At 38.5% G+C, this 24,341-nt stretch overlaps 1 protein-coding gene across 2 annotated transcripts in view; it reads left to right on the top strand.

The window, feature by feature from the left end:
- PRKG1 (protein kinase cGMP-dependent 1) overlaps positions 1 to 24,341 on the top strand; it is a 1,349,869-nt gene that overhangs the window by 811,948 nt on the left and 513,580 nt on the right. The gene's annotated exons all lie outside the window — the stretch shown is intronic.

The raw sequence follows: 24,341 nt of genomic DNA, 5'->3' as shown, positions 1-24,341 counted from the left end.
ACTGTAAGCCACCAAAATTTATTTTTCAGAATAAAGTGATGGTGATAGTAATTGATTATATTCTTTGCAGCCAAAGATGGAGAAGCTTTATACAGTCAGCAAAACAAGACCTGGAGCTGAATGTGGCTCAGATCATGAACTTCTTATTGCCAAATTCAGACTTAAACTGAAGAGAGTAGGGATAACCACTAGACCATTCAGGTATGACCTAAATCAAATCCTTTATGAATATACAGTGGAAGGGAGAAATAGATTTAAGGAACTAGATCTGATAGACAGGGCGCCTGATGAACTATGGACAGAGGTTTGTGACATTGTACAGGAGACAGGGATCAAGACCATCCCCATGGAAAAGAAATGCAAAAAGGCAAAATGGTTGTCTGAGGAGGCCTTACAATTAGCTATGAAAAGAAGAGAAGCAAAAAGCAAAGGAGAAAAGGAATGATATTCCCATTTGAATGAAGAGTTCCAAAGAATAGCCAGGAGAGACAAGAAAGCCTTCCTCAGGGATCAATGCAAAGAAATGGAGGAAAACAACAGAATGGGAAAGACTAGAGATCTATTCAAGAAAATTAGAGATACCAAGGGAACATTTTGTGCAAAAATGGGCTCAATAAAGGACAGAAATGGTATGGACCTAACAGAAGCAGAAGATATTAAGAAGAGGTGGCAGGAATACACAGAAGAACTGTACAAAAAAGATCTTCATGACCCAGATAATCACGATGGTGTGATCACTCAACTAGAGCCAGACATTCTGGAACGTGAAGTCAAGTGGGCCTTAGGAAGCATCACTATGAACAGAGCTAGTGGAGGTGATGGAATTCCAGTTGAGCTATTTCAAACCCTGGAAGATGATACTGTGAAAGTGCTGCACTCATTATGCCAGCAAATTTGGAAAACTCAGCAGTGGCCACAGGACTGGGAAAGGCCAGTTTTCATTCCAGTCCCTAAAAAGATGATCCCAAAGAATGCTCAAACTACCGCACAATTGCACTCATCTCACACACTAGTAAAGTAATGCTCAAAATTCTCCAATCCAGGCTTCAGCAATACATGAACCGAGAACTTCCAGATGTTCAAGCTGGTTTTAGAAAAGGCAGAGGAACTAGAGATCAAATTGCCAATATCCGCTGGATTATCGAAAAAAGCAAGAGAGTTCCAGAAAAACATCTATTTCTGCTTTATTGACTACGCCAAAGCCTTTGTGTGGATCAAATAAACTGTGGAAAATTCTGAAAGAGATGGGAATACCAGACCACCTGACCTGCCTCTTGAGAAACCTGTATGCAGGTCAGGAAGCAACAGTTAGAACTGAACATGGAACAACAGACTGGTTCCAAATAGGAAAAGGAGTACATCAAGGCTATATATTGTCACCCTGCTTATTTAACTGATATGCAGAGTACATCATGAGAAATCATGGCTGGAAGAAGCACAAGCTGGAATTAATATTGCCAGGAGAAATATCAATAATCTCAGATATGCAGATGACACCACCCTTATGGCAGAAAGTGAAGAGGAACTAAAAAGCCTCTTGGTGAAAGTGAAAGAGGAGAGTGAAAAAGTTGGCTTAAAGATCAACATTCAGAAAACTAAGATCATGGCAACTGGTCCCATCACTTCATGGGAAATAGATGGGGAAACAGTGGAAACAGTGGCAGACTTTATTTTTTTGGGCTCTAAAATCACTGCAGATGGTGGTTGCAGCCATGAAATTAAAAGACGCTTACTCCTTGGGAGGAAAGTTATGACCCACCTAGATAGCATATTAAAAAGCAGAGACATTACTTTGCCAACAAAGGTCCATCTGGTCAAGGCTATGGTTTTTCCAGTGGTCACGTATGGATGTGAGAGTTGGACTGTGAAGAAAGCTGAGCACTGAAGAATTGATGCTTTTGAACTGTGGTGTTGGAGAAGACTCTTGAGAGTCCCTTGGACTGCAAGGAGATCCAACCAGTCCATCCTGAAGGAGATTAGTCCTGGGTGTTCATTGAAAGGACTGATGCTGAAGCTGAAACTCCAATACTTTGGCCACCTCATGCGAAGAGTTGACTCATTGGAAAAGACCCTGATGCTGGGATGGATTGGGGGCAGGAGGAGAAGGGGATGACAGAGGATGAGATGGCTGGATGGCATCACCGACTTGATGGGTGTGAGTTTGAGTAAACTCCGGGAGTTTGTGATGGACAGGGAGGCCTGGCGTGCTGCGATTCATGGGGTCGCAAAGAGTCGGACACGACTGAGCGACTGAACTGAACTGAATTATAGTAATACTACTTACAGCTAATAAATAAGCTAATATATTTATTGCACTTTTACTATGGCCTGAGTCATGAAATTTCATTCTGTTGTCCCACTGATGTGAACTTGCTTCTACTGCCCTACTCCTTTCAGTTAGAAGGAGACTGAAGGCTGCAAATTTGAGTAATGAGCACGTGCCCAAGGTCGTGAAGCTCCTTGAGTAGAAGAGCTGCGGCTTGACTCCGTGCTGGCTGGACCACAGCACCTATATAGGCTGTTGTTTCTGAGTCCCCATCTTAGCTCTGCTGGTGGAGCAATTCTGCTATTGGCTGAGGAAACTAGTTTAAGTTAGAGATGCATCAGAGGAAACACAGCTAGTATTGGAGCAAAGACAAGGGCCCAGGACTCCTGCTGTCAGTCTTGTGATATTCTACCCAAACTGTCTCTCTAGTCTAATTTGCCACACTTTTACATAAAAATAGTGATGTACTTTCCTGTGTTAGACTTTTGCATATATTCTTCTTGTTTGTATAGGAAAAACATTTCTTAGGTATGGAGGAAGAACAGATACACTTTGGTTGTTTATGGCTAGATGTTTCCAAGCTTTTAAGGTAGCTGCTTACTGGAAACTGTTGCATTAACCACTATTGACTGGTACAGTAAACGTTAGGAAAAACACCAAGTCACATTAATCATGAATCATCTGGTTGTCTCAGAAGTTGAACATGTTTGGTGGGTAATACAAGCACATCGACCCTTAGAGAGCTTCATGAAAAATTAATTTGTAAAACAGCTGTCTTCTAAGTGGTTTTGTGAAAATGATTGGAGACAAATTTTCAACCTCAGTTCGGAAAAAAGATTTTGAGTTTTTATTTTTATAGCTGCCAGGCTCTAAAGGAAACGGTATACTTAGAATAAAGCAGACTTATTACTTGATCTTAATGTAAGTCTTAGGAAGACAATTATATGTTTGATGAAAGTTAAATAAATTTTCTAAACTATTACGGAAGCATCCTAAAGATTCAAAATAGAAACCAAAAGTACAGTTTGCCTCATTCCTTCTTTCCCACCACCACTTCATGTAAAGGTATCATCTTTAAGGGTCACTTTTGAAAATATCTGGCCAATCATTGGGAAAAGATTTTTTGCAATGATGATACAATTATTAATTTATCTCACTAGTTTATTAGGTGCCATGATACTTATAAAAATTAGTGAACTAAATAGTGTGTTATAAGTACAGGATTGAAAATAACATTAGTTATATTAGTGCTTTTAGAGCATATAGTATGCATTTTTAGAAACATTAAACTATTACTGGAACTATTTTCTCCCTACTAGCAGCAAATATATACATATGTATATATGTACCTGTAAATAATTTATGTTTTTAAGTGAATGATATCATTACCTAAGTTTATGTATAGTATTTTTAATGGTACTGAGATATTTTGAATATATGGACAGGGAGAAGAAAAACAAGTGGTGGTTAATGATATCATCATTTTTCCTATCTAAAGGAAATGAAAAAGCAATGTTTATTGATTGTGTCTTATGTTCCAGGCACTCTCTAGGACTTGACATTATTTATTTATTTGTTTATTTCTCTTAATTTATTATAAAAGTCATATGAGATAGATAGTATTATCCCCATTTTACAAATGAGGTAAAGGAGATAGGAAGATTAAGTAACTTGCCTGTGATCTCATCTCTGCTAAGTAGCGGCACAGTCTTAAGCACAAAACTGTGCCCAAAGTCAGGCTCTTTTCCTTGTGCTTATTTTGTAGCTTTTTATATTAAAACTGATAAATTGTTAAGTAGTTGCTTTGATGAATGAATATCGATCTTTGAAAGCATCCTCTTCCTATTTAGGCACATAAACATGATTGCATATTTTGCACATGATAAGCTAAATAACCCATACAAGTGTTGTGAGCAACTGGGCAAGGGTGGGGGTCAAGAATAGTTTACATTAAAACAAAAAAAACTTAGCTATCTGGTGTCTGCTATCAACATGGGGTTCCCTTCACTTTCATGCCATTCTTTCTTCTGCTTGGAGTTCCACCTTTGACTCAGAAATTGTGCTTCACTGTGAAGTTCTCTCCACCCACCTTTATACCTTCTTACTTTAAAGCATTTACTCCACCATGAAGGGGCTGGCACGTTTGTGGTCAGTATTCTTCTGGTCCCCAGAGGAGTTGCCATTTAGGTCTGGCAAAACAAAATATTATTTTCCCCATATACTCATGGTCTGTGTTTAGTCCACAGAACTTTTGTAGGAACTTGAAGGACAGCTGTTCTGGTTACTACCTCAATTTTCTAAAGAATTATTAATGTCTTGTCATTCTCAATCTACACCAGTGGCACCCAATAGCCTGGAGACACAAATCTTTGTGTACTGTTATTTAATCTGGGGTCACTGAGGGTCTTTACTTGTCAGAGAAGTCAGCATTTCCAACTATTAAGCAGAAAAAAAGAATAAAATATTTTGCTCTAGTCAGAAGTTGTTCAGATGTATATAGAAAGAGTTCAACACCAGTCATATCACATGCATTTCATAGTCATTACTGACTCAGACTGAAAAATATGCAGGCATTTGCCTTGTGTGACAAAGAATGCACCTCCTTCGCTAAGGAGCAGGCTGTCTGTCATGTTTTCTGCATGTGACACTGGGCACTCTGGGGATGAGCTGTTGAAGGAAGCTGCTCGCTAATCTGAGGTGGAAATTGCCTTAGCAGGCTTCCCACAGACAGCCTTCTCAGGTCCTGCCAAAAATCACAAGAGGCTGTGCTAGGATACCTGAAGGCGTGGATGTGAGAACGCCTCAGGACGTAGGAACTCAAGGGAGAATGAGATAGTCCCAATAAATTCATAGTTTTGATTTTGAAGTCTATAAGCTGTTAATGGCAGTTTGCAGGAAACTCTAATAAAATACTGACACTAAGTAGGAAGTGACTTTTTAATCTTTCCAGCATACAACGCCTTGAGTTTTCAGACATCAAGGCCACCAAGTACCCTAGAAATCACTGAATCTAGTTCCATTAAGTGTATAAACCTAGAACCTAGTAAGCCCCTTATTTTCTCAAGATGTGTAAAGGTCTCCTGGTGACTCAGTGGCAAAGAATCTGTCTGCCAATGCAAGAGATGTGGGCTTGATCCCTGGGTTGGGAAGATCCCTGGAGAAGGAAATGGCAACTCACTCAAGTATTCTTGCCTGGAAAGTCTCATGAACAGAGGAGCCTGGTGGGCTACAGTCCATGGGGTTGCAAAAGAGTTGGATAGAGCTTAGCGAATAAACAATAACCAACAACAGTAGCAGTAGAACCATGATCCCTGGCCTTTAATAATGTTGTTACTCTGTTATTTCTAGTCCAGTAATAGCCAAGTATAAATTTTGACTCTCCAGAGAGGTGATTATTCACTTGATAACATTTTCATATTGGCCCCCTCGTATCGGCAGTATCCATCTAGTATCACTGAAGAGAAAAAGGAGTGTAGTCAAAAGACTGAACATTCTGATTTGAACAGTGTTTTGATCAGTTCAGTTCAATTCAGTCACTCAGTTGTGTCTGACTCTTTGTTACCCGATGGACTGCAGCATGCCAGGCTTCCCTGTCCTTCACCAACTCCGGGCACTTACTCAAACTCACGTCCATCATGTTGGTGATGCCATCCAACCATCTCATTCTCTGCCATCCCCTTCTCCTCCCGCCTTCAGTCTTTCCCAGCATCAGGGTCTTATCAAATGAGTCAGCTCTTCGAATCAGGTGGCCAAAGTATTGGAGCTTCATCTTCAGCATCAGTCCTTCCAATGAATATTCAGGACTGATCTCCTTTAGGTTGGACTGGTTGGATATCCTTGCAGCCCAAGGTACTCTCAAGAGTTTTCTCCAACACCACAGTCCAAAACCATCAGATCTTCCACACTCAGTTTTATTTATAGTTCAACTCTCACATCCATATATAACTAGTGGAAAAACCATAGCTTTGACAAGATGGAACTTTGTTGGCAAAGTAATGTCACCGCTTTTTAATATGCTGTCTAGGTTGATCATAGCTTTTCTTCCAAGGAGCAAGTGTCTTTTAATTTCATGACTGCAGTCACCATCTGCAGTGATTTGGGAGGCCCCCAAAATAAAGTCTGTCACTGTTTCCAATTGTTTCCCCATCTATTTGCCATGAAGAGATGGGACCAGAGGCCATGATCTTAGTTTTCTGAATGTTGAGTTTTAAGCCAACTTTTTCACTCTCCTCTTTCACTTTCATCAAGAGGCTCTATAATTCTTCTTTGATTTCTCCCAGAGGGGTGTTGTCATCTGCATTTCTGAGGTTATTGATATTTCACCCTGCAACCTTGATTCCGGCTTGTGCTTCATCCAGTCCAGCATTTCACATGTTGTATTCTGCATATAAGTTAAATAAGCAGTGGTGACAATATACAGCCTTGATGTACTCCTTTCCCGATTTGGAACCAGTCTGTTATTCCATGTCCAGTTCTAACTGTTGCTTCTTGACCTGCATACAAATTTCTCAGGAGGCAGGTCAGGAGGTCTGGTATTCACATCTCCTTAAGAATTTCCCATATTTGTTGTGATCCACACAGTCATAGGCTTTGGCATAGTCAATGAAGCAGAAGTAGATGGTTTTCTGGAACTCTCTTGCTTTTTTGATGATCCAGCGGATGCTAGCACTTTGATTTCTGGTTCCTCTACCTTTTCTAAATCCAGTTTGAACATCTGGAAGTTCATGGTTCATGTACTGTTGAAGCCTGGCATTGCAGATTTTAAGCATTACTTTGCTAGTGTATGAGATGAGTGCAATCTTGTGGTAGTTTGAGAATTCTTTGGCATTGCCTTTCTTTGGGATTGGAATGAAAATGAACCTTTTCCAGTCCTGTGGCCACTGCTGAGTTTTCCAAATTTGCTGGCATATTGAGTGCAGCACTTTCACAGCATCATCTTTTAGGATTTGAAATAGCTCAACTAGAATTCCATCACCTCCACTAGCTTTGTTTGTAGTGATGCTTCCTGAGGCCACTTGACTTCACATTCCAGGATGTCTGGCTCTAGGTGAGTGGTCACACCATGGTGGTTATCTGGGTCATGAAGATCTTTTTGGTGTAGATGTCCTTAAACATTCAGAATAACTAACCAGATCTCTTTGTCTGATTCTGTATTCATTATACAACAGTTTCTTTATAATTTGACTTGTCATGTAGGTTGGCCTATGGGGTAAAATACACTGAGACTGTTAAAGGGAATGTTCTAGTCTGTGTGATACTCAAATTGTTTATGTTATTTTTAATACACTAGTACTTGGCTGATATTTTATTTTTTCTCATGGGCATCCTATAGCAAGAGTATATTTCCTGCAGAAAATTCTATCTTACTAAATGCCTTTTATGGTCAAACCTTCTTCATTTTGGGAAGGGATATATGCGAATCTGAATAGTAGCATCTCAATTAAAAAAAATGTCCCCACAAGAACTGTTATTTTTTTTTAATGATTACTTTTCAGAAAAATATTTTGCTATTTTAAATTGCATGTTTGAGGGAAAACAGGTCATGAAAACAATGCTACAAATCTTATAAAGATCCTCAACTTTATTACATGCTTTTATTCAGGTAGCTGAAAATATTTTTAAGGCACCTTTATGTGGTATTATAAACTGACAAATATGTAATTCCACCAGTCAGATAACTAAGGATACTTGTAGTTCTAAAAATAGCATCTAAACAGACACTACTAGAGTTTTCATTATTCTTTGTGAAAGTTCTCTTAAATAATTCACCAATTTTAGATTACCTTTGGTCAACACCTAAAAGTTGGCTTAAAGCTCAACATTCAGAAAACTAAGATCATGGCATCTGGTGCCATCATTTCATGGCAAATAGATGGAGAAACACTGGAAACAGTGGCTGACTTTATTTATTTATTTTGGCTCCAAAATCACTGCAGATGGTAACTGCAGTCATGAAATTAAAAGATACTTACTCCTTGAAAGAAAAGTTATGACTAACCTAGACAGCATGTTAAAAGCAGTGACATTACTTTGCCAACAAAGGTCTGTCTAGTCAAAGCTATGGTTTTTCCAGTAGTCATGTATAAATGTGAGAGTTGGAGTAAAAAGAAAGCTGAGCACTGAAGAATTGATGGTTTTGAGTTGTGGTGTTGGAGAAGACTCTTGAGAGTCCCTTGGACTGCAAGGAGATCAAACCAGTCCATACTAAAGGAAATCAGTCCTGAATATGCATTGGAAGGACTGATGTTGAAGCTGAAACTCCAATACTTTGGCCACCTGATGCAAAGAACTGACTCATCTTAAAAGACCCTGATGCTGCGAAAGATTGAAGGCAGGAGGAGAAGGGGACGGCAGAGGATGAGATGGTTGGTTGGCGTCATCAACTTGATGGACATGAGTTTGAGTAAGCTCCAGGAGTTGATGATGGACAGGGAGGCCTGGCATGCTGCAGTCCATGGGGTCACAAAGAGTCGGACATGACTGAGCAACTGAACTGAACTGAACGGAATCTATTGGAAAGTGTAGTGAAGTCCACTACTCATTTTACTTTTGCTTAAACTCTGTGGTGATTGTCTGTTGTGATTTCATGTAAGTTTTAGTGGATTTGCCTAGAAATGTCCTGCCTTTCATTGGTTTGGAAGCCAGACAAGGTTAAAGTTGAGAAGTTGAGATTATGAAACATACATACACTAAATCACTGACATTTCAGGAATGAATACTGAACTGGGTAGTGCAAGTTGCAGTGTCTGGCATCTATGAGAAAATGCTTAATGTTCTTTATTTCAGTTCTCTGTTAGTTTGCTCAGGCTACTGTAACAAGAAACCATGGATCATGTGACTTAAGCAACAGTTTAAGTTGGAAGTCCTGGAACTTGGAGGTCTTGAGTCAGAGTACCAGCCTGGTTGGGTTCTGATGAGGATTCCCTTCCAGGCTTGCAGACAGCTGGCTTTGTGCTGTGTGCCTACATGGTCTTCCCTTGAAACATGAGTGGAAGAGGTCTCTCTCTCTCTCTTCTTATAAGTCCACCAATCGTATTGAACTGGAATTCCACTCTTATGACTTCATTTAATCTTTATCACTTCTTCAGCAGCCCCATCTTCAAGTACAGTCCTACTGGGGGTTAAGGCTTCAGCATATGAATTGAGGGGCAGGGGCAATCCAATGTCTAGCAAGTTGTTTACTACGTAAGGTGCCAGCTCCAACTGTATACACTTTAGATTTAGAGCTGATTAAAATACCTAACTCCAGTTTTAACCTCTCAATATATCATTCTCAAGTATTTTTTCCTAGATTTACTGGTGGAAGATTCAACTCTAATTCTTGTTATATTAAAGTGGTCCTCAGGGGATTGATGCCAATCTCTAACGTTTAACCAGGTTTATGTGATTTTTAAAGGCTTTGCAGCACTTTATTTGAGGGACTTATGAATTTGATCTTAAAGTTTATTAAAGCTATATCTCTGTTTAATAAGTATTTGATTTTAAATCTCTAAATATTAGCCATAATTCTGCAGGTGTGATCCCACAACCAACTTACACCCAAATAATGTGTTTATAAATTTCATCTTAAGGTTTTATAAATCTGGGCTTAATGTGAAATCACTAGAGACCTAACAGGGATTAAAATAGAATAAATATATTTAATTTTGTAATAATTTTACATTGATTGACTAATGGCCACTTTACCATGAATCACAGTTAATAATTACCCTGTTTATTTAAAACATTAATGCTCTAAGATGTATGTGTCTAGCATTGAGCTAGCCTTTGGGTTTATCATAGGGGAGGAAGTGTTTACTGCCTTTAGGAATTTATTGTCTCATAGGAAAGATAGTCCAAAAATCACAGAGATACTCTGTCAAGAGCTCTGGGAAAAAAACTCTGCAGTTAGGAATCAAAACATAATGGAATCAAACTAACTCGGGCCATCAGTCCTTACAAATGATAACCTTTTGAATTTAATGTAGTGCATGGATCTCCTTGTAAGGCATTTTTATCCCTCCCATAAAACTTGTAAAGATATTTCATAATCATTTCAGAACAGTCTACCTCCTCAGGGACACCTTTCTTGAGCCTTCAGACTAGATGAAGTCCCCTCAGATACAAGGTTGCCAGAAAAAAAATATAGAATATCCAATTAAATTTGAACTTCAGATAAGCAACACATAATTTTGTAGCACAAGTTATCTGAAATATTGCATGGGACATAATTTATTTTTTTCAGTTTTTTTGAAATTCAGGTTTCTCTATGAATCCTGCATTTTATTTGCTAAATCTGGCAACCCTACCCAGGTGTACAATTTCACAAAACCGTATGCTTTCCTTCTTTGCACCCAGCAGATTTTGTAGGTAAGTGTTGCTGCAATTGTCAGCATCACTGAAAAGATTTTGCAGCGTTTGATTTCACTGTCTGTGACACGCTGTCTTAGAAAAACTCTCCTGTGTTTTCCTTTACTCTCATAGTCCTACCACACTAACAACACTTCTGACACAAGCTACGTGCGTTTTCCACGCATCAAACAATTTTCTGACACCAGCTGGATGTCCTGCTGTTCAGTTCGGTTATGGTATTTTTTTCAGTGGAATAAGCGTAAGATTCCACAGGTCAAAGGCTTGGTCCCACAAGGCTGCTCCCCCACACTTGAGATGTTGGTTTTAAGTCTGGGTTGTTTGTTACCTGTGCTTCTGAGCAACTGGCTATAAACTGGGGTTCCCACGACCTCCTGCTTGGATTTGCTGATATGCTAAAATGACATACAGAATGCAGGGAAACACATATTTACTGGCTTATTTTAAAGGATATAATATAGGATACAGATGAACAGCCAGACAAAGTGATACACATGGCGAGGTCTGGAAGGTCTCAAGCACCGGAGCTTCTGTCCTTGAGGAGTTGAGGCGTGCCACCTTCCTGGAAAGTTGGGTATGTTCACAACCTGGAAGCTCTCTGAGCCTCATGCTCGGAGGATTTCTATTGAGGCTTTATCATGTAGGCATGAGTGGTTATTAACTCCACTTCCAACTCTTCTCTCCTCTCCAGAGAACAGGATAGGGATGAGGTTTCCAAACCTCTAAATATGGCTTGGTCTTTCTGGCGCCTAGCCCCCGTTCAGGAGCCCACCAGGGGTTGTCATTAATGCAAAAGACGCTCATTTCACCCAGAAAATTTCAACGTACTTAGGAACCCTATGTCAACTACTACAATCATCAGGAAGTTATAAAGGTCTTAGAAGCTCTGTCAGGAACTGGGATCAAAGACTGGGTATTAGAACAAAAGATTCTCTTAGTATCCCTATTTACGAGTTTTAGGAGCTCTCAGGTACTGGGACAGAGAATACATATATATGTGTGTGTGTATATACATTGCTATATTTATATTATATATCTATATATTATTATTATTTTATGTGCACCTTTTATATAGTACTGTAAAGCTCTAATATTAACGTTTTGTCTGTTACTTGGGTAAAAGAAACTAGTGATACTGAATTTAGTAACAAACAATTGGCACTTCATACATTTGGTGCTTAATTAAATTATAAATGAAATATAATCTTTTAGTAAGTTATTGGGAATATAGCAGTTTAATTTGAACTTGCTTATTTCAAGCTCAAATTAAATAGGGTATCCTGAATATTACCTGGCAACTCTTACCTTAGGGGCTTTTGACTCTTTTTCAAGATAGTACTTTTGTGCTTGACCATATGAACACATATGCATATAGTTAGTAAAAATTAGTAAAAATTTGGTAAAATACAGAAGCAATTTCATGGAAGAAAATATTCAAAAAGTGATTATATAATGATCAAAACCTATATATATCAAAATACTTGTGTCTATAAAGATGAGAATTTCTAGATCCCTGTTTGTTTGAATTCTAAAATGCCAATTCCTATTGAATTGCCTTTTGGAAAAAATCCAAGCGTAAAAGAATCTTAGATGAGCTATTCATATCTGTATGGCAAAATCAATTGTAACAGAACTGTTCCCAAAATTGTGAGAAGCAAAGCCTCTCTGTACAAATCAGGCAAAACTGAGACAATCTGTTCAATTATATTTTCTCAGTACAGTTAGTTGCCCTCAAAATAACTGGCTTGATCATTATACCAATAGGCATGTAGTCAAAAAGAGTCAACTTTATGTGAGTCTAGATTTCATTTATAGGGTCCTATGTCTTGAATATAGTAAGCTCTTAATAAATGTTTGCTGATAGCTTTAACATTTTTAAAGCATATGCTTCAACTGACATAGTAAGAAAGTATATCTTTTATAATTTAATGGCCCAGGGCAACTCTATTTCAATTAGCATGGTTTTTAAAATATGAACTGTAAACTGTAAAATGGATTTCTTCCTTAATGTAAATTTTTTAACCCTTCGAGTTGCTACCTGTATTTGGTAGCATGGCAAGATCTGTTTCGCTGAAGCTCGTGAACATTCTTCTTTTCTTTTTTTTCACTCTGATTTTGCTGCTTTGTTTTGAAATTCCTTAGGATTCTTGTGAATCCTAAGCTCATTTTAACAGAGACCCTTTAGCCCTGGAAGGGAAGTCCTTTTTGAACCAGTCATTGGTTCATTTCATCCTTTGGGCCGTGTTTTCTGACTCCTCTGATTTTTCTCTGGAATTAGTTATTCCCCAGGTGCCTGCTTTGCCGTTACTTTGCTTGTGATTCTCTGACTGCAATCAGAAAGTCTCACTCAGTGAGCCTCTTTCCCAACCTAGCTTGGTCCTTTGTGTTATTTGGATCTAGTTCTTAACCCTTTAAACAAGCCTCAGTTTTCCATCCTGATCCGTCTTGCGATGTCACTTCAGGTCTTACTGATAATTCTCTGGCTACATGACCCATTCAGAAACAAGGAGTTCGTTAACTCCTGTTAGGGACCCACCATGTGGTAGCCACTTTTTCCTTTTACTTGCCTGAGGAATCACTCACCCAGATGGTTGATATTTTGTTTGTTTGCTTTATTTTTGGCTGTGTTGGGTCTTCATTGCTGTGCATGGGTTTCTTTAGTTGCGGTGAATGGGTCTACTCCTTGTTGTGATGTGTGGGCTTCTCATGGTAGTAGCTTCTCTAGGGCACATGAGCTTCATTAGTTGTGGTTCATGGGCTTCAGTAGTTGACGTGTACAGGCTCAGTAATTCTGGTTGGCAGGCTCAATTGCCCTGAAGCATGTAGAATCTTCCCAGACCTGGGGTGGAAATTGTGTCCCCTGCAATGGCAGGAAGATTCTTAAACACCTCACCACTAGGAAAGCCCCCTAAATGGGTGATTTAATATTAATGGTTAACCTGAACATTAACACAAGGTAATACTGAAGTCTGCTGAAGTTAAGTGAGTTAACAAGGATACAAGGCTAGCTTCAGGAAGTCTTCGATTAGAACTCAGGTCTCTCTGCCTTCAGAGCAAAATTGGACTCTGTACCTTGTGGAACTTTGTGTTTGTTTATTTTTTCAGTCCATTACCAGCTGAACCATTGGACCTACAGCCAAACTCACAGAACTTTTAGACTGTCACAAAGAAAATGCCCATTTTTAGAATGGTCTCCATGAATATCCTCTGCCACTAAAGTAAGATTTTATCTCCCTTCAAATTAACTTTCAGGAGAATGTAGCATGAATTCCAGATAAGCTATTTAAGTAATGCAAACATAAGTCTTTAATATGGACTAATTTAGATCAGACATTCAGAAACTGTTTCTTCTGGGGGTGTGCTGTCACTGGAAAGGCAGTGCTGAGTTAGATGAGTATGTATTGGCTCCCCACAGGCACCAGTAATGACGAGGCAATTCAATGTGGAACATTAGCCCTCTCAATTATGGTTTGGAAGAAAATCAGAACTCAATTACAAAAAATACATACACATGTGAATCAGCTACTGATACTAATCTCTCTCTAGAAGTATGGAATCTCTGTTTTTAGAAGTATAGAATAAGAATATTACTACTGAGGAATTGCGTTAACTGATTCTGAACTTGCGAATTTGCTTTAATCCTTCTGCCTCTGAGGTTTCAAGCTAATATGGAGGCAAAAGCTTCTCAGTTATTAAGCTATGCATGCCCTCTGGACAATTAAGAAGAGGATGGTCCTCTCTGAAGTGCTGTTAGGGGCAGATCAATGGTGTTTGATATCAACCATCTAGAGAATGGATTGTTGGCTGACTGCCTGGTATTGTCTTTTGTTCTTAGCAAATGAGAGATTATTCAGGGTTGGACTGGGGTGTGGTGGGAGGTAAACCTTCTCTGGTCTCACCTAGTAAATAATCTCTTTAGCAATCTACATTTAAGTCATTAGAAGCTAGAGATCTGTTGGTATTAAAATAACTTCCAAAAACAGTCCAGTCAGCATCTTGTCTTATAAGCCAAAGCTGTTTTTGCACAACTGATTAGATTTATACCTGCTTTCTGTTAAAACTGCAAGCCAGCTTTGTCAAAGTTAACTTTATAGTTGGGGATAAATAGAAGCTAATCAGGTCTTTTAAAAGTTGTCCAATTATTTATTTATTTAACCAGTGCTGTTTTGCAGACTGTCAGATCCTGAAATAACAGATGCATTGTAAATTTGGATTTTCACACATTAGCTTTCTTATGTACAGTCTTAAAATCAGAATGGTCTTTAGGCATCATCAAATTTAACTGTCTGCTTGGTATAGAAATTCTCCTTATTTCCCAAACAAGTGGCTAACTACACTGTCTTCCAATAATGAGACCCTCATGACCAACTCATTTCTTGCTTCAGCAGCTTTAATTATTAGTAAGTTCTTTTTCTTTGCATCTATCGGGTTTTTTCATTCCTTTTCCTTTCTTTCCTATTTTTTTTTTTAAGTTCAAATGTTCTGTACATGAATTTTGAGACAGAAAATAAAATTTAAAATACCAGAAGACTTACATAAAGTGTTTCAATTCAATATGTTCAAAATACTAGGTAATATTGGAGACAGACAGGAACATATAAAACATGATCCTTATTCTCAGGAGTATTAGAATTCAAAAGAAATAAAATTAAAAGTAGTTCCATCTACAATTAAACATCAAAAGCAATGATATAGATATTGCATGCTATAGGACTTGTAGAATAATCAGGAACACATTCTTGTAGATGATGAGGTTTGTGTTGAGCCTTGGAGGATAGAAAAAATTTAGTCAGGTTGTCGGGCAGTTTTTTTTTTTTTCAGGAAACTGAGGAAAGTGATTTGGCTGAACTCAGAGGCCTACTTTGAAGAGAAGTGGGAAGTAGATAGAATAGATAAGACTGGAACAAATTACATATAAAAGTCTTTGTGTTTGTTGTAGAATGATTGGAGGAGATATGAAATGCTTTCTGTACCAAGGGAAGACACTCCTTTATAATTTTATATGTTTTAAGTATTGTGTAGTTGAGTTGTCCAGTATGGTAACCCCTAGCCACAAGTGACTATTGAGCATTTGAAATGCTAGTCTGAATTGAGATGTGCTATAAGTACAAAATCCATGCTGACTTTAAAAAGTTAATATGAAAATGTAAAATAATCATTAATAATTTTTATCTTTATTATATATAAATATGGTACTTTTTGGATATATTGAGTTAAGTAAAATATTATTAAAGTTTCTTTCCAACTATTTATTTTTAATACAGCTAGTAAAAAGTTTAAAATAGAATCTTTGGTTTGCGTTGCATTGGTCTTAGGCAGCACTAGTATAAAATGCTGTAATCTATTCATCTTTTTAGTTGTAGGCTACCTAGGTCATATCATTTGAAACCGAGTCAACAATCAAAAGAACTCAACACATTTCAGGAAGAAAGAGTTTCTCGAGTGCTGACCTAAATTTGCCCATAATAAAGACTTTGGGTTGTATTATTTACTTTGCTATCTATTCTTTTATATATACATTTGATAGATACTATTGTTTATTCTGTACCTGTCTAAAATTCAAAGTGAAATGGAGAGCTAAGAAAATTATTTCATCACATTTGACTTTTTCAAAAGCAGTCTAGAAAGTAAACTCTTAAACTGTGTTCCTTTGTGATATTACTGTTTGATTCTGAAAATAAGATGAACACATGTATGTTAAGAGTCTATTACTGCAATTATTTCTCAACAAGCTGTGCTAATGAGATAGAGTAAAATGGACAGAATTTCCAGCCTCAGTTATTTTTTGTTTTAAATCAGTTTTCTTATTTCTAGCCTCACTTGTGATTGTAAAAAATATATATAAACAATGCAGTTTCATTATAGAAAGTTAGAATATAAGGATAATCTTATTTCGTTTTGCAAATAAAATAATCTGTTAACATCAGTTTGGCAATTGTCTCTCTGTGTGTATATAATAAAAATGTGATTAAGGAGTTTTGTAATTAATTTTGTTTATATATTAACATTTATTTATAAACTTTTTTTTTTCTGAGTCCATAAGGTTGTGTCTGGGCTTCCCTGGGGGTTCATATTGTAAAAAATCTGCCTACAATCCAGGAGAGGAGGGTTTGATCCCTGGGTCAGGAAGGTCCCCTGGAGGAGGGCATGGCAACCCACTCCAGAATTCTTGCCTGGAGAATCCCATGGACAGAGGAGTCTGACAGGCTCCAGTCCATGGGGTTGCACAGTTGGACATGACCGAGTGACTAACACTTTCAAAGGTATGTTTAAAACAGTGGGCTTTCGAGTTTTTAATATCATTGGTATACTCTTTTTGCAAACAAAAGCTTTATTCCAAAGTCCAGTATATAAAATCAATAAAAGCAAGACTCATCTGGCTGAGAGGTAGGGTAGGAACCTGGAATCCTACCAACTTGGGTGGCCCATCACAGCATCCGTCTGTCATCATCTGAAGCACTGAGGAGCACAGTCTAGAAATGACTCTTCTGCTCCTGTTTATTTCCCTGATGTGTGTGTGTATGCTTTATTCAAGGTACTAATTCTTATCTAACATGCTACAAAATATTTCTCACTTAAAAATTTTGGTGGTTATCATTTTGGTTTGTCAAAATGTTTACATTTTACATAATCTGTTTTGTTTTGCTTCTTAGTCTGTCAAAAAATGGCCTTAGACATAAGACGGTGAAGCTCCAGGATTCAAAGGATGTTTTAGCTAATGGTAAAATATATGAATGTGGTCCACTGGAGAAGAGAATGGCAAACCACTTCAGTATTCTTGCCTTGAGAACTCCATGAACAGTATGAAAAAGCAAAATGATAGGATACTGAAAGAGGAATTCCCCAGGTTAGTAGGTGCCCAATATGCTACTGGAGATCAGTGGAGAAATAACTCCAGAAAGAATGAAGGGATGGAGCCAAAGCAAAAACAATACTCAGGTGTGGATGTGACTGGTGATAGAAGCAAGGTCCGATGCTATAAAGAGCAATATTGCTTAGGAACCTAGAATGTTAGGTCCCTGAATCAAGGCAAATTGGAAGTGGTAAAACAGGAGATGGCAAGAGTGAACATTGACATTCTAGGAATCAGCAAACTAAAACGGACAGGAATGGGTGAATTTAACTCAGATGACCATTGTATATACTACTGTGGGCAGGAATCCCTGAAAAGAAAGAGTAGCCATCATGGTCAACAAAAGAGTCCGAAATACAGTACTTGGATGCAATCTCAAAAATGACAGAATGATCTCTGTTCGTTTCCAAGGCAAACCATTCAATATCATGGTAATCCAAACCTATGCCCCAACCAGTAATGCCGAAGAAGCTGAAGTTGAACAGTTCTATGAAGACCTACAAGACCTTTTAGAACTAACACCCAAAAGAGATGTCCTTTTCATTATAGGCGACTGGAATGCAAAAATAGGAAGTCAGGAAACACCTGGAGTAATAGACAAATTTGGCCTTGGAGTACGGAATGAAATAGAGCAAAGACTAACACAGTTTTTCCAAGAGAACACACAGGTCATAGCAAACACCCTCTTCCAACAGCACAAGAGAAGACTCTACACATGGACATCACCAGATGGTCAACACCGAAATCAGACTGATTATATTCTTTGCAGCCAAAGATGGAGAAGCTCTATACAGTCAGCAAAAACAAGACCTGGAGCTGACTGTGGCTCAGATCATGAACTCCTTATTGCCAAATTCAGACTTAAATTGAAGAAAGTAGGGAAAACCACTAGACCATTCAGGTATGACCTAAATCAAATCCCTTATGACTATACAGTGGAAGTGAGAAATAGATTTAAGGAACTAGATCTGATACAGTGCCTGAGGAACTATGATGGAGGTTCGTGACATTGTACAGGAGACAGGGATCAAGACCATCCCCATGGAAAAGAAATGCAAAAAGGCAAAATGGTTGTCTGAGGAGGCCTTACAAATAGCTGTGAAAAGAAGAGAAGCAAAAAGCAAAGGAGAAAAGGAAAGATATTCCTATCTGAATGCAGAGTTCCAAAGAATAGCAAGGAGAGATAAGAAAGCCTTCCTCAGGGATCAATGCAAAGAAATAGAGGAAAACAACAGAATGGGAAAGACTAGAGATCTATTCAAGAAAATTAGAGATACCAAGGGAACATTTCACGCAAAGATGGGTTCGATAAAGGACAGAAATGGTAGGGACCTAACAGAAGCAGATGATATTAAGAAGAGGTGGCAGGAATACACAGAAGAACTGTACAAAAAAGATCTTCATGACTCAGATAATCACAATGCTGTGATCACTCACCCAGAGCCAAACATCCTGGAATGTGAAGTCAAGTGGTCCTTAGGAAGCATCACTACAAACAAAGCTAGTGGAGGTGGAATTCCAGTTGAGCTATTTCAAATCCTGAAAGATGATGCTGTGAAAGTGCTGCACTCAATATGCCAGCAAATTTGGAAAACTCAGCAGTGGCCACAGGACTGGAAATGGTCAGTTTTCATTCCAATCTCAAAGAAAGGCAATGCCAAAGAATGCTCAAACTGCCGTACAATTGCACTCATCTCACACGCTAGTAAAGTAATGCTCAAAATTTTCCAAGCCAGGCTTCAGCAATACGTGAACCGTGAACTTCCAGATGTTCAAACTGGTTTTAGAAAAGGCAGAGGAACCAGAGATCAAATTGCCAACATCCACTGGATCATTGAAAAAGCAAGAGAATTCCAGAAAAAACATCTATTTCTGCTTTATTGAGTATGCCAAAGGCTTTGACTGTGTGGATCACAATAAACTGTGGAAAATTCTGAAGGAGAAGGGAATACTAGACCACCAGACCTGCCCCTTGAGAAACCTATATGCAGATTAGGAAGCAACAGTTAGAACTGGACATGGAACAACAGACTGGTTCCAAACAGGAAAAGGAGTACCTCAAGGCTGTATATTGTCACCCTGCTTATTTAACTGATATGCAGAGTACATCATGAGAAATGCTGGGCTGGAAGAAGCACAAGCTGGAATCAAGATTGCTAGAAGAAATATCAATAACCTCAGATATGCAAATGACACCACCCTTATGGCAGAAAGTGAAGAGGAACTAAAAAGCCTCTTGATGAATGTTAAAGAGAAGAGTGAAAAAGTTGGCCAAAGCTCAACATTCAGAAAACTAAGATTATGGCATCTGGTCCCATCACTTCATGGGAAATAGATGGGGAAACAGTGGAAACAGTGGCAGACTTTATTATTTTGGGCTCTAAAATCACTGCAGATGGTGGTTGCAGCCATGAAATTAAAAGACGCTTACTCCTTGGAAGGAAAGTTATGACCAACCTAGACAGCATATTAAAAAGCTGAGATATTACTTTGCCAACAAAGGTCTGTCTAGTCATTGCTATGATTTTTTCAGTGATCATATATGGATGTGAGAGTTCGACTGTGAAGAAAGCTGAGCACTGAAGAATTGATGCTTTTGAACTGTGGTGTTGGAGAAGACTCTTGAGAGTCCCTTGGACTGCAAGGAGATCCAACCAGTCCATCTTAAAGGAGATTAGTCCTGGTTGTTCATTAGAAGGACTGATGCTGAAGCTGAAACTCCAGTACTTTGGCCACCTCATGGGTTAATTGACTCGTTGGAAAATACCCTAATGCTGAGAGGGGTTGGACTGGGGGCAGGAGGAGAAGGGGCCGACAGAGGATGATATGGCTGGATGGCATCACCAACTCGATGGACATGAGTTTGAGTAAACTCTGGGATTTGGTAATGGACAGGGTGGCCTGGTGTGCTGTTATTCATGGGGTCACAAAGAGTCGGACACGACTGAGTGACAGAACTGAACTGAACTGAATATCACTCCATGAGTGTGTGTTAAGTCACGTTAGTCATATCTGACTCTTTGCAACCCTATGGACTATACCCCACCAGGCTCCTCTGTCAGTGGGATTCTCCAGGCAAGAATACCAGAGTGGGTTGCCAAGCCCTCCTCCAGGGGATCTTCCTGACCCATGCATCAAACCCACATCTTATGTCTCCTGCATTGGCCAACGGGGAAGCCCAAATGTCACTCTTTTCATATACAAATAAATGACTATTTTAAGAGACAACAGCTTTCAATCGCTAGTAGTTTTCATACCTTGTAATAAGTTATTTATTTTTTAAATATATTGTTGGGCTTTTGAGAAAGACCAAATTAAAGGGAAAGTCAGGAAATTTGTGACGAGGATCAACAGGAACCCATTATTTCAACAATCATCTCTTTGTAATATGAAGTATTGCTTGAACCTCTGATGTTGATTTGCTCTACTTTTTCTTGATCCTTTTTAATTAGATTAAAAAAATTTTTTTAAATAGTCCACCTCTGGATCTTAGCTTGCAATCAGCTTTACTTAAGTGTGGATGTAGGGCTGTGCCCTCTTATTATTATTATTGGTATTATGGTAGAGATTATAGTTTTGCTTATGGTTGTTGCTGTTAATGAATGAAAGTGTCCAGCTGAGCATTCTATGCATTTGAAAGAATCTAGCTGTGTAAATGGGATTCCACTTGGCTTCCTGCTGTCCAATCTACTTGAAAGAGCTTTGTAGAAAATGTATTTTGGTAGCCATTCTGTGAACAGAAGGGCACCACTGATGATGTGAAAAATGCGTATTAGAACAAAGTAAGGAGAAGACATTTCAATACTTTCCAAAAGGAAAACATTGTTTATTTGTTTGCCAGGTTGTGTTAAGTGGTAGAAAGTAGAATGACTTACTACTTTTTTAAAAAACAATATAATTTTTACTTAGCTAGGAGTTTACTTATTACTATTGTTGTTTTCAGTCACTCAGTCATGTCTGACTCTTTGGGACCTCATGGACACTGCACACCAGGCCTCCCTGTCCTTCACCATCTTCCAGAGCTTGCTCAAACTCGTGTCCATTGAGTCAGTGATGCCATCCAACCATCTTGTCTTCTGTCATCACCTTCTCCTTCTGCCTTCAATCTTTCCCAGCATCAGGGTCTTTTCTAATGAGTCAGCTCTATGTACATCCCTAAACATTAAAAATAAAAGCACATTTCTCTTAGCATAGGCAATATTTTCCTTTGGAGAGCTAATTATGTTGTTTGAATATCTGTTTAATGTTAAGATGTTATGGCTCCCATCTTTCTAATATGTAAACTAGATATAACATTCACGTAAAACTCAAATAGTGTAAGTTGTATATTGTGTTTTAAGATGAGGTTTTTATATAGAAAATACTCAAGAGAATATTTCGTATGTTTGTAGTTTTATAGAAGCAGCTATAAATGCACATTGTTGACCCTCAGGCATTCAAACCCGTGGTCCACGTGGTAGGTGAGCATAGTTCAAAAGATGATGATTCAGGAGGTGTTATTTAATGTGAATCCCCTAGTTTCCCATAATGTCTTGCAAGATTGAGAGATTATTATTATCGATGAATTCAAGATAATTAGTATGCTTCACATTTGGGTAACCCAAATAAGGGAAGTATTATTACCTAAATATAGCTGTTTGGTCACAGTGGTAAAGCTCTTGTTGACTGTATACTTGAGAGATGAAAATGTTTCATAAAAAAATACAAATATTAATTGATTTCCTTGAAGTTAATAGTATATTCAGTTTAAATTCTAAATCTGAAATATGCATCTATAATAGTATATTCAATTAAATTATGTGTCTAAAATATGATGGATAATGCAAAATATAGCAGTGAATGGTTACTATTAAACTCAGTCCTGGTAACACTGACTTTCTTTTACCTGGGGGTGTTAAAGAAAATTCCCATTGACCCTGGCTCCTCATCCATGCCAGCCTCTTCCTGGACTAGTCAACAGAAGAAAATAGTAAATTGCCTCTTTAAAACCACTCCTCAATTAGAAATAGTCCTTGCTTTCTTTTGCTTAACCCCTTGAAAACCATTTTTTAGTATCTGCCCGAAGCAGATCCTAAGGCTGTGCTTCTGAGACCTGCATTCTTCTTACCAATGTCATGGTTTGAAGGATCCAAACCCTCACACTGATGCACGTCGAGGTATCTTTATAGTCAAGTGTCCTGGAATAGAGAGAAGGGAAGAACTAGAGTTTAAAAGATCTGTGTTCTAGTTTACTTTGGGTAGATTATTGGAATGATAATTCAGTTAATAGAATGCTTTAGATTTTCAGGTGGTGCTAGTGGTAAAGAACACACCTGCCAATGCAGGAAACATAAAAGACGCAGGTCCATCCCTGTGTAAGGAAGATGCCCTAGAGAAGGACATGGCAACCTGCTCCAATATCCTTACCTGGGAAATCCCATGGACAGAGGAGCCTGGTGGGCTACAGTCCAAAGGATCGCAAAGAGTGGACATACCTGGATGACAGCACTCATACAGAATGCTTTAGACTGTTTCCCATGTAGTCGTAAAGATAATTTTACATTAGTTACTTTTGTGTGCATGTGCATGCTAAGTCACTTCAGTCGTGTCTGACTTTTTGTGACCCTATGGACTATGGTCCACCAGGCTCCTCTGTCCATTGGCAGGTGGGTTCTTTACCATTTGCATGCTAGCTAAGTCACTTCAGTTATATCTGACCCTGTGACCCCATAGACTGAAGCCTGCCAAGGCCCTCTGTCCATGGAATTTTCTAGGCAAGAATACTGGAGTGGGTTGCCATTTCCTCCTCCAGGGGATCTTCCTGATCCAGGGATCAAACCCACATCTCTTGTGTCTCTTGAATTGGCGGGCAGTTTTCTTTACCACTAGTACCACCTTATGTATTTTTAAATGATTTAAATTTAGGAAAACAGTTAACAGATGCAAAATAAAGTATTCTCCCCCACCCTCTTGATTGCTGATCCATTGGCCAAGTACCAGCTGGATCCTAATACTTATTTTCTTTTTCTTCAAGGTGACAGGCCTTTCAGGACAAAAATAGGACAAAGCCCACTCTTATCACATAAACAAACTTATACAAAAAAAATCAATCCTTGGTTATAGATCTATCATGACTGGGTTTAGCCAGACTTTGGAGTAATTGCTCATATTATCAGTGTAGGAAAGTCTTTGAACTCTGGCAGGTTTGAATGTAGAGGTGAGCTTCTCACACCCCAGCTTTTCAAATCTAGTAAATTGCTTACCTTCGGTGGAGAAGAATAGCTCTGAGATTATAATCAAGTTGCTGATGCTTCCATCCTCTGAATTTCCATGAAGTAAAAGGTTAATCTTTTGTATGTATGAATGTTTTCTTTCTAAAAATAGAAAACTGTCAGCCTGGCCCAGGTTGAGGCAAAACTGTGAGAAAGGTATGGTGTGCCTTCCAGTTAGCTACCTTTTAGTAAGGTCCACAGACTGCTGGGTCTAAATTTCTATAGGACACTAATATGACCTGATGTGTTTCCCATAGTATTGAATGCTTGGGATTTCATCTTCTCAGTGCCAATCTGTCTCCTAAACTGAGAATTGATGTAATAAGTCAGTTCACGCTAGTATGTGTTAGTGACAGAAAATGAGAACTCAACCAAGTTCCTGGATCAAGTAACTTAGATTTTTAAACCTAGGTCTTCTAAAGATTATACCTATTCTGATGATTGAATCTCTTTGAGACAATTTCAGGCACCATTGCAGGCATGGTGAGAGTCATGAACTTTGGCCTCATCAGAGTGTTTTCACTGTATCTCCTGCATAAATTTTCCTGAATCCAGGGAAGCTAATGGTAAACTGTGGCATCAACCATACTGAAATTTTCTATTCATTTGAAAGTTACTTTTT

Source organism: Dama dama, chromosome 15 (genome assembly GCF_033118175.1).
Source record: "Dama dama isolate Ldn47 chromosome 15, ASM3311817v1, whole genome shotgun sequence".
NCBI lineage: Eukaryota > Metazoa > Chordata > Mammalia > Artiodactyla > Cervidae > Dama > Dama dama.
This window is presented reverse-complemented; position numbering and strand designations above follow the sequence as displayed.